This window comes from Balaenoptera ricei, chromosome 3, assembly GCF_028023285.1.
Source record: "Balaenoptera ricei isolate mBalRic1 chromosome 3, mBalRic1.hap2, whole genome shotgun sequence".
Lineage (NCBI taxonomy): Eukaryota > Metazoa > Chordata > Mammalia > Artiodactyla > Balaenopteridae > Balaenoptera > Balaenoptera ricei.
Genome location: NC_082641.1, coordinates 40259097 through 40272662, shown reverse-complemented (window position 1 = coordinate 40272662; position 13566 = coordinate 40259097). Strand labels below are relative to the sequence as shown.

General features: G+C 32.2%; 1 long non-coding RNA gene across 3 annotated transcripts in view; it reads left to right on the top strand.

Moving 5' to 3' along the window:
- Positions 1-13566, top strand: part of LOC132362225 (uncharacterized) — a 745765-nt gene that overhangs the window by 611861 nt on the left and 120338 nt on the right. The window lies entirely within an intron of this gene.

Below are 13566 nucleotides of genomic sequence, written 5' to 3'. Positions count from 1 at the left end.
ATGTTTCTAGAGCAGTTTTAAGTTTACAGAAAAATTGAATGAAAAGTACAGAGAGTTCCCATATACCCCTTCCCCTCTCCCCTCCTGCATAATTTACATAAGGGTTCACTCTTTGTATTATATATTCTATTTGTCTTGGCAGATGTATGGCCTATATACACCAACATAGTAGCATACAGAATAGTTTCATTGCCCTAAAATTCCACCTATTCATCCCTCTTTCTCTCCCTTCCCTTGAGCTCCTGGCAATCACCACTCTTTTTACTATCTCCATCATTTTTCCTTTTTCAGTTGGAATAATATAGTGTGTAGTCTTTTCAGACTCAGCAACATGAATTTAAGACCCAGCCATCTTGGTAGCTTCCAAGTTTTGGCAAGTATGAATAAAGTTGCTATAAACATCTGTGTGCAGGTTTTCACGTGGACTTAGTTTTCAATTCATTTGGGTAAATACCAAGAAGCGTGATTGCTGGATCATATGGTCTGGCTATGTTTAGTTTAGTTTTGTAAGAAACTCCCAAATTGTCTTCCAATGTGGCTGAACTATACTGCATTCCCATCAGCAATAAACGAACAGCTCCTGTTCCTTCACATCCTCACCAGCATTTGCTGTTATCAGTGTTTTGGATTTTAGCCATTCTAATAGGTGTGTAGTGGTATCTCATTATTGTTTTAACTTACTTTTCAGGAAAGACGTATGATGTTGAACACCTTTTCATATGCTTTTGGGCCTTCTGTATATCTTCTTTAGCGAAGTGCCTGTTATTGAGTCTTCCCATTCATGAACATGGAATATCTCTCCATTTATTTAGGCCTATGCTTTTAAAGCATACTCCTGTAGCCCCTTACTATGTGGGCAATGGAGAATTCATGCTGAGTGCAGGAATCTACCACCCTGGACTTTCTAAATTTCACCCATGTTTCTGGTTCCACATCCTGGGATATACATTGAAATCTTATTTTGACTCAGTTTTAACATATATCAGGGATATAACAGGGACAGAGCTGACTGTACTAACCCTTTGTACTGTAGTCTCTAGTTCCAAGATCACACTGCCTCTGAATTCTTCACTTAACTGCCTTTTGTGATTCATCAGGTCTTTGCCCTTGTTCAAATTCTTCACATATAGTTATAGTTTTCCTTACAGTCTGATGGGTTCACTCACTCCTCACATTAGCAGACTCTGCTATAGAGAATGAGAGAAGGGGGGAGTGAGGGAGTGTGAAAGGGAAAGCGTAAAGGTGAAAGATCCCTGGCACCTGTGTGTGGGTTGTTATTTACACTCTGAGTCTGCTTCAGTGAGCTTAGTAATATTCACTGCTTTACAGTTCACCATAAAATTAGCTAGTGGGGTAATGATTTATAGGAGATCCTAATCAGGAGATTCACAGACTTAAAGCAAAAAAGAATTTTTAAAAAAATTCTACAAGCCACCACCAACGATACCCGAAGTAAGCAGAAGGACACAAAAAATATAGGAAGGTTGAGAATCATTTCCGTCTTACACAGCACAAACTTTCTATCTCAGATAAGTGATGAAATAAGCAAAAAAAGACAATACCCATATATTTTTGTGAGTTAAATAAGAATTCTATTTTATGTCAGTTCTGCTATGAAAGATGCCATTGATTGCAAAATATTTCCAAGATATTATTACATTGACAAGGAAAACAGGTCACATACTAAGTCATTTTCCTTAATACCAGCAATTGTGTTTGAAATGCATTAAAATTTTCCCAATCTGGGATTTTATTTAGGATTGATTTTCTTTCTGTGCACCAAATGGAATTATGAGTTTTCTGGAGCACAATGTGCATCTATACTATAAACAGCTGGGTCTTCTGTGTTTGCTCCATGTTCTGCAGAAAAGTAAGAATCTTGACAAACTATAAAATACAGATAATTTTGATATTCAGCCTCATTTTCCTCCTGAACCAATCAAATTCCCCTGGTCACTAACTCTAAGTGAGACCCACCTGGGTAGAATCAGGTTTAATAATCCTGGCCTGAAACCACCCTATAACAAAATCCTCCACAACAAAAACTTTCTAAAACCTAAGCTGCTTGAGTATTCAATGTGAATAAATTCATCTGGTCAGTGGCAAGTTTCCAATGAACTCAATTTAATATTTGATCTCAGCAGGTTTTTCTGGTGGTCTTTGAAGGGAATTTGATATTAATTATAATATGCCATTATGAGATTTTTTTACACTACCTAAATTTTTATGCAAGTTTATAGTTCTTAAGAGTTTTAGAAAGATTTCCTTTTCCATGCATATGGTTGTATCTTTTTATATTTCACTGCTACACATGATATTAATTAGTACAATTCATCAACCAATTCCCCTATGTTTAATCTATTCCCAGTCCCATACCATGATTTTATAATTAATACTTTGTAATATAGTTTTAAAACTGATAACTGTCCTTCTTTTTAAAAATTGCCTCATCAATTTTCCCTTTTATCCTTCCACTAATAGCTTGTTAAATTTTAAGCAAAATTCTGTTCTGATTTTTATACAGATTGTACTGAATTATAAATAAATTTGGAGAAAATTGTTTGATAATGGTGAACCTTCCCACTTAGTAACCAATTTATGTTATATTTTTTCAATTCTATTTATATATTTGAGATGGGTATGGTAGGAAGAAAGCTATCAATATCATCTCCTTCAGGATTGAGTAAAGATGTAGAGAAGAGGGAATCAAGAAAAAACATAAAGACTATACAATGTGATTTTTTTAATAAACAGCATATTTACTTATTAAGGGTCCATTTGTGTAAACCACATATATTTCAGATAAATATGTATAGATGTAGGTGAATTTTACCAATATGCTAATAATAATTTATTTGGGGGTAGCAGTTAATAAGGAGTTTTTAATTATTTTACTCATATGTTTTAAATTTCTAAAATTTTCATGATTATTAGAATATTTTGTATAATAAAGAACCATAAACTATTTTATGATATTATAACATGTTATAATCTTAATAGCTATTAATATTTTATAACAAAAATTGTTTTATTTTATTTTTATTTTTCATTAGGTATAAATTAAAATAGTTTTATTTTTTCCAATTACATTTAAACATCTATTAAAATAATAGTGTATTTCATCTCATTCAATTTTTAAAATTGAAAATCATTGCTAGATTTTTTTAATGTTGAACCATTTCTGCATTCCTGAGATAAACTGCATTTGGTTATTATATTTTATTATTTTATGCAAAGATAAATATTAGTTTTCTGAGATTTTATTTGCAAAATTTGCATTGATATTCATAGTTTACATTACTTTTTTAAATATCATACTTACCTTTATGAATCGGTAGCCAGTCAAAAAGTCAAAAGATAGTTCCATCTTTTTTTCTGGATGGGTACTATTTTGATAATAAAGGAATTACCTCTTTCTTCAAAGTTTGCTAGAACTCACCAGTAAAATATACTTGTCCTGGCACCTTCTTAAGAGGTATACACTTGACCTCTTTTTCAATATCATCAAAAAGCTTAAACCATTCATTTTCTCCCTATTTCTTCAGGAAATTTTGATCATTCAATTTTTTTGGAAATGAAACAGTTAATCTAGGTTGATGGTTGTCAGCTTGGGCATCCCTGGAGGATATTTGGAAATGTGTGTAGCCATTTTTGATGTTTATAATGACTAAGTAAGGACACTAGATATTAGTGATGGATTGCAAGCATGATGAACACCAACCAATATATAGGAGAGTCTTAAACACACACACACACACACACACACACACACACACAAAAAAGCCCCAATTATCACACTCAAAATTTTGCACTCTTTGAGAAATATAGGCCTATAAATGCAAATTCATTGCTGTACTGTTGCACATAATATTATTTTATACATTTAAATATACAGATTTTATTTTTAAGTCTTTATATGTAGCATTTTTAATACTTTTATTTTACCTCTTCAAAACTCTCTTTCAGACTTGCAAAAAGTTTGTTAACTGCATTTGCAATTTTTTTTAAAACAGCTTTTAGTTGTAATCCTAGTTCTTCCTCTGCTCTATTAACAATTTTTATTTTGAGATAATACATAATATCAATATCAAAACCGGGACACTGACTTTGATATTACCCACTGACCTTAGACATATATCACCAATTTTATATGCACTCATTTGTGTGTGTGTGTGTGTGTGTTATATGTGTATGTGTGTTTAGTTCTATGCATTTTTATCACTTATGTACATTTATGTGACCACCACTACAGTCAAGCTATAGAACATTCTACCATAAGTAGCTACAATCACCTCTATCCCTCCATTCATCCCAAACCAACCACTGGCAACCATTAAGCTATTCTCTATCTTTATTCTTTTGTCATTTCAAGATTGTCACATAAATGAAATCATTTATATGATTTACAGTTGATTCTTTAACAACATGGATTTGAACTGAATGGGCCCACTTATACATGGATTTTATTTTTCAGTAGTAAATACTACAGTATTATACCATCTGAAGTTGGTTGGATCCACAGATGTAGAACCTTAATATGGAACCTCAAATATGGAGAAATCAGTGAATAGGGAGGGCCAACTATAAATTATATGTGGATTTTCAACTGGGTAGAGGGTGGGCATCCCTTACCCCTGCTTTGTTCAAGGGTCAGCTGTATTTGGTATTGGCTTTTTGGTATAACATTTATATGTTATTGGCCTTATTTTTCATTTTGCATAATTCCTTTGAAATCTATCCAAGTTGTATCAATAGTTCATTCCTTTATATCGCTAAGTAGTATTTCATGATAAGGATGTATAACATTTTGTTTAACCATTCACAGATTGATGGCATTGGTTGTTTAAAGTTTTGACTATATGAATAAAACCACTCTGAATATTCATGTACAGATTTTTGTGTTGTCTTATCTTTGAGATAAATGATTAAGTGTGCAATTGCTGGATCATATGATAAGGAAGTGTTTATAAATAAGAAACTACAATACTCTTTTCCAAAGGGGTTATAATATTTTACATTCCTACCAGCAATATTTAAGTGATCCATTTTTTCCTGCCTTCTTGATAGCATTTGGTGTTGTCATTATTTGTTTGTTTATTTTAATAGACCCTAGTTTTTAGAGCAGTTTTAGGTTTACAACAACATTGAGTGGAATTTACAAAGATTTCCCATATACACACTGTTCCACACAGGCACAGCCTCCCTCATTATTCAATGTCCCCCACCAGCGTGGTACATTTGTTTCAGCTGATGAACGTACATTGATGCAATTTTATCACCCAAAGTCCACAATTTACATTAGGGTTCACTCTTGATGTTGTTAATTCTATGGGTTTGGACAAATATATATACATGTAATCACCATTATAGTACCATATAGAATAGTTTCATTGCCCTGAATATCCTGTGTGTTCCACATATTCATCTCCCTCTCCCCTCTAACCCCTGGCAATCATTGTTCTTTCACTCTCTTCATAATTTTGCTTTTGCCGGAAGGTCATATAGCTGGAATCATACAGTATGTAGCCTTGTCAGACTGGCTTCTTTTACTTGGTAATCTGCATTTAAGTTTCCTCCATGTCTATGCATAGCTTTATAACTCATTTCTTTTTAGAGATGAATGATATTCCATTGGCTGGCTGTACTAGAGTTTATTTATGCACTTACCTGGGGAAAGACATCTTGGTTGCTTCCTAGTTTTGGCAATTATGAATAAAGGTGCTATAAATATCCATGTACAGGTTTTTGTGTGGGTAAGTTTCAACTCCTTTGGGTAAATACTAAAAAGTGCCATTTCTGGATCATACGTTCAGTGTGTTTAGTTTTGTAAGAAACCACCAAATGCTCTTACAAGAGCATTACACCATTTTACATTCCTACCAGCAACGAATGAGAGTTACTATTGCTTCATACCCTTGCTAACATTTGGTGTTGTCAGAGTTCTAGATTTTGACCATTCTAATAGGAATGTAATCCTATCTCACTGTTATCTTAATTTGCATTTCCCTGATGATATATGATGTAGAGCATCTTTTCATATGCTTTGGCCCATTTTTTACTTGAATTGCTTCTTTTTTACTTTTGAATTTTAAGAGTTCTTTGTATATTTCAAATAACAATATCTTATAAGATATGTCTTTGCAACAATTTTCTCCCAGTATGTGGCTAGTATTTTCATTCTCTTAACAGTATCTTTTGCAGAGCAGAAACTTTTAATTTTCATGAAGTCCACTGTATCAAATCTCTTTTTTATAGATTGTGCTTTTGGTGTTGTATCTAAAAAGTCATTGCCAAACTCAAGGTCATCTACATTTCTCCCATGTAATCTTATAAAAGTTTTGTTGTTTTGAATTTACATAGGTCTGTTATCGATTTTGAGGGTTTTTTTTTGTGTGTGTGAAAGGTGCAAGATCTCTGTCTAGGTTTATTTTTTAAACATGTGGATGTACAGTTGTTCAAACACCACTGGTTCAAAAGACTGTCTCTTCTCCATTGTACTGCCTTTGCCCCTTCGTCAAAGATCAGTTGACTATATCTGTGTGGGTCTATTCCATTGATCTATTTGCCTATTCTATCACCAATACCACACTGTTTTGATTACTGTAGCTATATAGTAGGTCTTGAAGTTGAATAGTGTCATTCCTTCAACATTAATCTTCAATATTGTGTTGAATATTCTGGGTTTTTGTCTCTTCATATAAACTTTAGAATCAGTTTGTCAATGTCCACAGAATAACTTGCTGGGATTTTTGTTGAAATTGTATTGAATCTACAGATCAAGTTGGAAAAACCTGACATTTTGATGATATTGAGTCAAAATGAACATGGAATAGCTCTCCATTTATTTAATTCTTCTTTGATTTCTTTCATCAGAGTTTTGTAATTTTCCTTATATAGACTTGTTTGCAATATACATTTACAACTAATTCAAGTCACTTTCAAATAACACTATAACACATGTAATGCAAGTGCCTATAGTAACAAAATAACCCTAATTCTTCCATCATTTCCCTTTTATCACTGCTGTCATTCATTTCACTTATACATAAATGTATATAAATACATTGCTGCTAGTATTATTTTGAACAAACTGTTATCTGTTAGATCAATTAAGAATAAATAAATAAATAAATAAATAAATAAATAAATAAATAAAAGTGTTTATTTTACCTTCACTTATTCCTTCTCTGATGTTCTTTGTTTCTTTATGTAGATCCAAATTTCTGACCTATATCATTATCCTTCTCTCTAAGGAGCTTTTTTTGAGATTTTTTATAAGGTAGATCTACTGGCAACAAATTGCCTCAATTTTTGTTTGTCTAAGAAAGTCTTTATTTTTCCTTCACTTCTGAAGATAATTTTTCAGGGTACAGAATTCTAGGTTGGTAGGGTTTTCTCTCAACACTTTAAATATTTCACTTCACTCTTTTCTCACTCGCATGCTCTATGAGAAGTCAGATATAGTTTTACCTTGTTGCTTTATAGAGAAGGTGTTGGTTTTTTTTCTCTAAATTCTTTCAGAATTTTTTCTTTATCTTTGATTTCTGAAGTTAGAATATGATATGCCTAGATTTCTTTTTTTTTTTTTTTTCCTGCTTGATGTTCTCTGCATTTCCTGGATCTGTAGTTTGGTATCTGACATTAAGTCAGGCAAATTCTTAGTCATTATTATTTCAAATATTTGTTCTGTTCTTTTTTTTCTTTCTTTTACGTATGGTATCCCCATTACATCTATGTTACTCCTTTTTGTAGGTGGTGTGCTGAAGACAAAAGAAATACAGCATGGGTAGTGGAAGGCAGTTACAAATATCAGCTACAACCGTGCGACTAGTTAGAGAAACAAGGACTGTAACTGTCATGAGCATATCTTCCTTATTTTGTTTTGAGTGTGTGTGTTTGTGTATAACAAATATCTATATTTTCTTTTCTCTCTTAACCCTTTATCATATAACATAAGATGCATTAACTTTACATCATAGCTTCTAATTATTGTTAACTTTATATCACAGTATTCAGGTTATAGGATATCAAGGAAAAGAATTAACATCACCCAAGGACTTTGCCTTCTCTTCTGGGGAAAGGGTTGGTGAATTTTCACTTGCATGAGGATAGTTGTATCATGTTAGGTGGAAGTATGACCTTATTATTATCTTGATTTAGATATTAAGTATGGTTTCAGGGGATGTGTGTGGATATCAAGTTGTCTAGAGGTGGTTTGTAATGGTTAAATTTATGTGTTAACTTGCCCAGGCTATGGTGCCCGATTATTTCATCAAACACTAGTCTAGGTGTTGCTGTGATGGCACTTTAAAAAATGTGATTAACATTTAAATCAATAAACTTTAAGTAATCAGGCCCACAACTGCCTGATCTCTTTTTAACTTGCTAACTGAAGCTATTTCTTTATGGCTCCTACCTTCAGAAATCTCAAACAGAGGCAAGCACCATCATCTCTGTTCACTTTTGCTCCCAAGTTAGGAAGATCTTGTGAAAGGTCCCTAAGGATTCTGTCAACACATTTTACAAGAGTAAAACCACCTGATGGGATTATAGATTCAACAAGAATCCAGTCTCCCATTAGTGTAGTCAGACAGCTTCTTTGCATGATTTTATGCAGGTCTCTCTGACCTCTTTGCTTAGAGGTGGTGAAAGCCTCTCAAATAAGGCATTCCTCACAAGGCCTATTACTTTCAGCTCTCTCTCTCCTACTATGGTGCTTGTTTGTTTGTTTGTTTGTTTTAAATGTAGACTTGAGTAAATGTTTGAGTGGTAGCTGATGGCAATAAGTCTGATTTCTGTTGCCTCTTAGTAAACCTTAGCTGGAACTTTTTTCTCTCAACTATAACTTCATTTGTAATGTGGAAAACTTAGTACCTCCTACTTTCAGCTTTAAGGTTTACCTAATTCAGTGGCAAAGAAAACAGTCTCATTCAACATCCTTGTACACTCTATAGAGTATGTTGTAAATTATTGGTATGGGATGATTTTGACAGTCTTCAGAAGCTTTTCTAAACGTGTTTTATTTAGTTTTATGTTTACTATAGTTTTTATTATAGCCTTTTGAAGCTTATATTTCAGCTAAAGTTAACTAATTATATTGTCGGAATCACTCCATGGTGTTGTCCTTTTACATATAATTCCCTTGGCCTAAAATGAATGTTCTTAATCTTCTTGTCTCCTTTTCATGCCATTACTCAGCCTCTCACGCTGTCCACAGCTTGAACCTCTACAACCTACTCATAGAAAGTATATATTCTTCTAGTATAAGGCGGCAGAACCTCAGTTGATCTAAATGCAATGCCAATTCAGTATACAAAACTCCAAATTAAATTAAGGAGATAAAAAGCAGTATATGTTCTCTGAATTTTTTGTGTGTGCTCTTAACAAAATTCAATTTCTTCTTTGTTTCCTGAGTAGGTTGTTTGAGAATTTGTCCATAAAATTCAGGTGTTATCCCCAGTAAAATTGTTTTCTCTCCTGCAGAAAGGGAATGCCATTGAACATGATTTATTTTAAAATATTTTATTGTTTACATGTGTGTCTACATACATGCATATGTATGGACTTTGAAGAAAACTTAGAAATAATAAATGAGCAAATTAAGATGAAATGAGACATAATTGCATTACTTTACTAGTATACATTGTTAATGGAGATTAATGTGGAAGGTGATATAACTATTTCCATATTTTATTCAAAAAAGGACTATACCAGGTATCCGTTTTATTGAATCTTTTTTGTTTACTTTTAATAACATATTTGGAATACAATTTTAATTCAGTTAATTCACTTTAGAATACCATATTTTTAATAGCTGTACCATATTCAGTTGCCTAGAAGTAACAGAGTATACATATTTCATTTTCTGTTTTAGAGCAATTTGGTTATTGTTTCCAGCATTTTAAAAATTATATTAGAAAGTCTAACTGTATTCACATTTTTAACTATATCCTTACTTATAGTTATAATTTCACAAAAATAGAATTGTACAGTCAAATGTTAATTACCATTAATTTTGTTCTGAATATATTGCAATTAGCAGGTGGTAAGAAGATATGGCCAATGCTATTGCCTGAGCTCCCAGAACAAAGGCAAGATAGAGATCACATGAGAGCTGACATGGTAACACTGGATTAGATCTTTGAGGAAGCCAAGGGAAGATGGAAAGGACAGAGAGGAGAGATGGAGAGAGAAGTTTGGAGATCATGTACATTTAAGAAAAGGAAAAGAACTGGCAAGCAGACTGAAAAAGAATCTCAGAAAGAATGAGATACTGTACTTTTTTGTAAAGTAAAACAGAGAGTTTCAAGAAAGATGTGAGCAATAGTTTGAATGATATACAAACAAATATCAAGAAATTGTAAGTAAGCCATACATTCATTCACTGAGGTTTTTTTTTTTTTTTTTTAATTCTCCAAGTATTTATTGAAAGCCAATACTATGTTAGGCATTAAGAGCATAAACACATACCAATTAGACATATCTTCTTCTCTCAAGAAGCTTAGGGTTTAGCCATTCCTATTAAAATAAGAATGCAATCAACTCTAATACTGAGTAAGAAGGCAAATGTAGCAAAACAGTGACACTATTACATAATCAAGGAGTTCTGAGATTATTTAGATAAAGGAAAAATATGATAAATAATATTAATTATTTTGAGTAAATGTTTGGTATAGGGTTAAGTGGAAAATTCATGGGTAGATGAGCTGATTAAATGTTGCTTCAAAATTGTGTACTTCCCCAATACAAGTTCTCCAAAATATTGTTAATTGACTTATTTGTTAAAATATCAACAGATCTAATAATTATGTACCATTGGACAACCTTAACTATTACTGAATTGCAAAATTCCTTGAGTTTATATAAAATAAATTTGAATTTTTTGGTAAATGAGGGATAAAAAGAGAAAGACAGTGAAAAAAAATCTAATAAATAAATTAATAATATAGATTAAGAAAAAACTTAACTGGATCGTTTGCATCTTTTGTTGCATTTACTAGATGATTTTCAAATATATTCTACATTCTTCATCAGTAGAAATTATACATGCCTTAAACTTTATTGTTCTTTCTCAAAAGTCCTTTCAGAGCACTAAAAAATAAGTGTTTAACAACAAATGAACAGTTGAAGAGAAATGATTTCAGAGAAAACAATGTAAATTTTACTGTTTTTATTGCTTGAGCCAATAAAACTACTTTGTCAGTGTTTTCATATATAAGAAAAAAAGATAAATGAAAAATAAATCTGTCTGAAGGCATTTGAAAAGAGCTCTCCTTATTTGTGCATTTACATTAATTTTGTTCTCCAGTCCTCCTTATTTTAATTTAGTTTTTAATAGAAACAGTTTTAGAAATAATATCTAATTTTTCCAATTATATAGACTCAGGCAAATAGACATTTATATTTTAATTTTTACTAAACTATATAGATTCCAATATTATTCAAAGCATTAAAACATAAAATTTTTGAAGATAATTTACAAATTTTGAGTATCAAATTTTAAAAAATGACTCCCACTAACTTTGTTGTTCACCTTAAATTTCACCAGTGAAGTGATTGACCAAGATCCTCTGTCTCCAACATTATAAACCCAGCATACTTCAATTAAAAAATAAAACAAAACTGGGAAGGAGGTAGAGAAGGTAACCATACTTACAAACTGAATAAAGACAATACAATTCAAAAAAGAAGGAAAAGATTCTGTATCTCTATAAAGGGAGGTGAACAACAAAATGAAGCATTGAAGTGACATGCTTTAGAGTTTAGCTTTAAGTTTGATGAGACTCACCATTTAGACTCTCAGCCTGTTCGTCCAAAAGCACAATACTTACCAAATTAACAACAGCAAAAGAACAGAATGTTTAAGGTTCTTAAAATAAAGAAAATGAGATTCTCTCAAACATGTGTTTTCTTTTCCATATCTGCAAAATTGTTCTGAACTCAGATCTGTATACATAATTTTGTAGTTCTTTGTTCTACAATGCAACCATTTGTTACGTCAAGGAAAATGAAATGCTTATGGCATGAGTATCAATTTTGGAGATGATGGAAATTTTATACAGACCAAGGTAAGCATGTTTTAATGGAATTTCTGTGTCCACAACAAAACTCTTAAAAACTAATTATGGATAATGTGTTGACAAATTCCTTTGCCAGTGTCTTTTTTCATGCTCTTCAGTTAATGTGGTAAGGAAAAAAATTAACACAATAATTTTCTAAAAACTATACTTCTGGATTCTCATACAAGGCCCGTGGAGGACTGAGGAAAGAGTCCATCCCCAAAAGAAATTGCGGCATCCCCAAGACAATATTTAGCCCACCGTTTTACCAATGATAAAGGAATTAATGTATGCAGGGTTTTGGCGTGTTTCTCTTTAGTGTCCAGCATATGTACATGTTCAATGATGACTAAGACAATGAAAGCAAAGATCTTACTTCTAAGCTAGGGTTTCTCAACAGCAGCACTAATGACATTTTGAGCTGAATACTTCTTTGTTGTGCGGGATTATCCTGTGTATTGCTGGATATGGCCTCTAACCACCAGATTTCAGGAGCCCCCTGTTCCCTAATTAAGACAACCAAAATGTCTCCAGAGTTGCCTAACATTTCCTACTGGTCAGAATCAGAGAACTGCTGTTCTCTGTTGAGAACCTCTGATTTAAACTAGTATCTCCTTAAATCAAACTAGCAAGGGCTGGGGAAAGTACCATTCCCAAAGAGAGCATGTATATTTAAATTTCTTATGCTAACAATTCTAAGAGCCTTATCTGTTGATCTGGAACCTATGTCTTACCATTTTTGTGATGGAAACATATTCTCACGTTAGTCATACAGTTTGCATACAAAGAGATGGATAATAGTTGAGAGATTTGCCTCCATTTGCCCCAATTCTATAATAAAAGCAGAATTAGAATAGTATTATCAACTCTAGTTCAAGAAGTTTTCCACTAGGTGAAGTTTATAGTAACTTTTAATTCCATTCTGTTTCAAATCAACCAAATTTCACTCTTTGCACATCCAAAACACACACACTTGGGATGGAAGGGGAGGGTATTTGCATATATTTATTCAATTTTTCACTTTAAAATATATATTACTTTATGCTACTTGAATAAAGGAATAAAAACAAAGTACATCCATAAGTTAAATCCTTCAAATTTTTAAGTGACTATACCATTAATTCCAATTAGTTTATAAATGCTTTTTCACAGATTACACTTTGAGATGGCCATAATTTAATCCAGAGTCATAATCTAAATATTCAAATGAGATTTTTAAAAATAATTTTCGAAGTGTTCTTAGGGAAAATGTTTTAATATACTACTAATAAAATAATACACATATAATCTTAGCAACAATAACATCTTTCAATCACATTTCTTTAAGTTCTTTTTTCCAGTTTTATTGTCTTTAAGTTCTTGGCTTATTATTTATTGTATCTGCATAACAATCTTCTGAAATTTACAATTTTTCCCCATTTTACAGATGTGAAAACTGGGGGGATGAGTGGTCTGCGAGGTTAAGTAATTTACCTGGAATTGCACAGTTATGAAGTTGGAGAGTCGG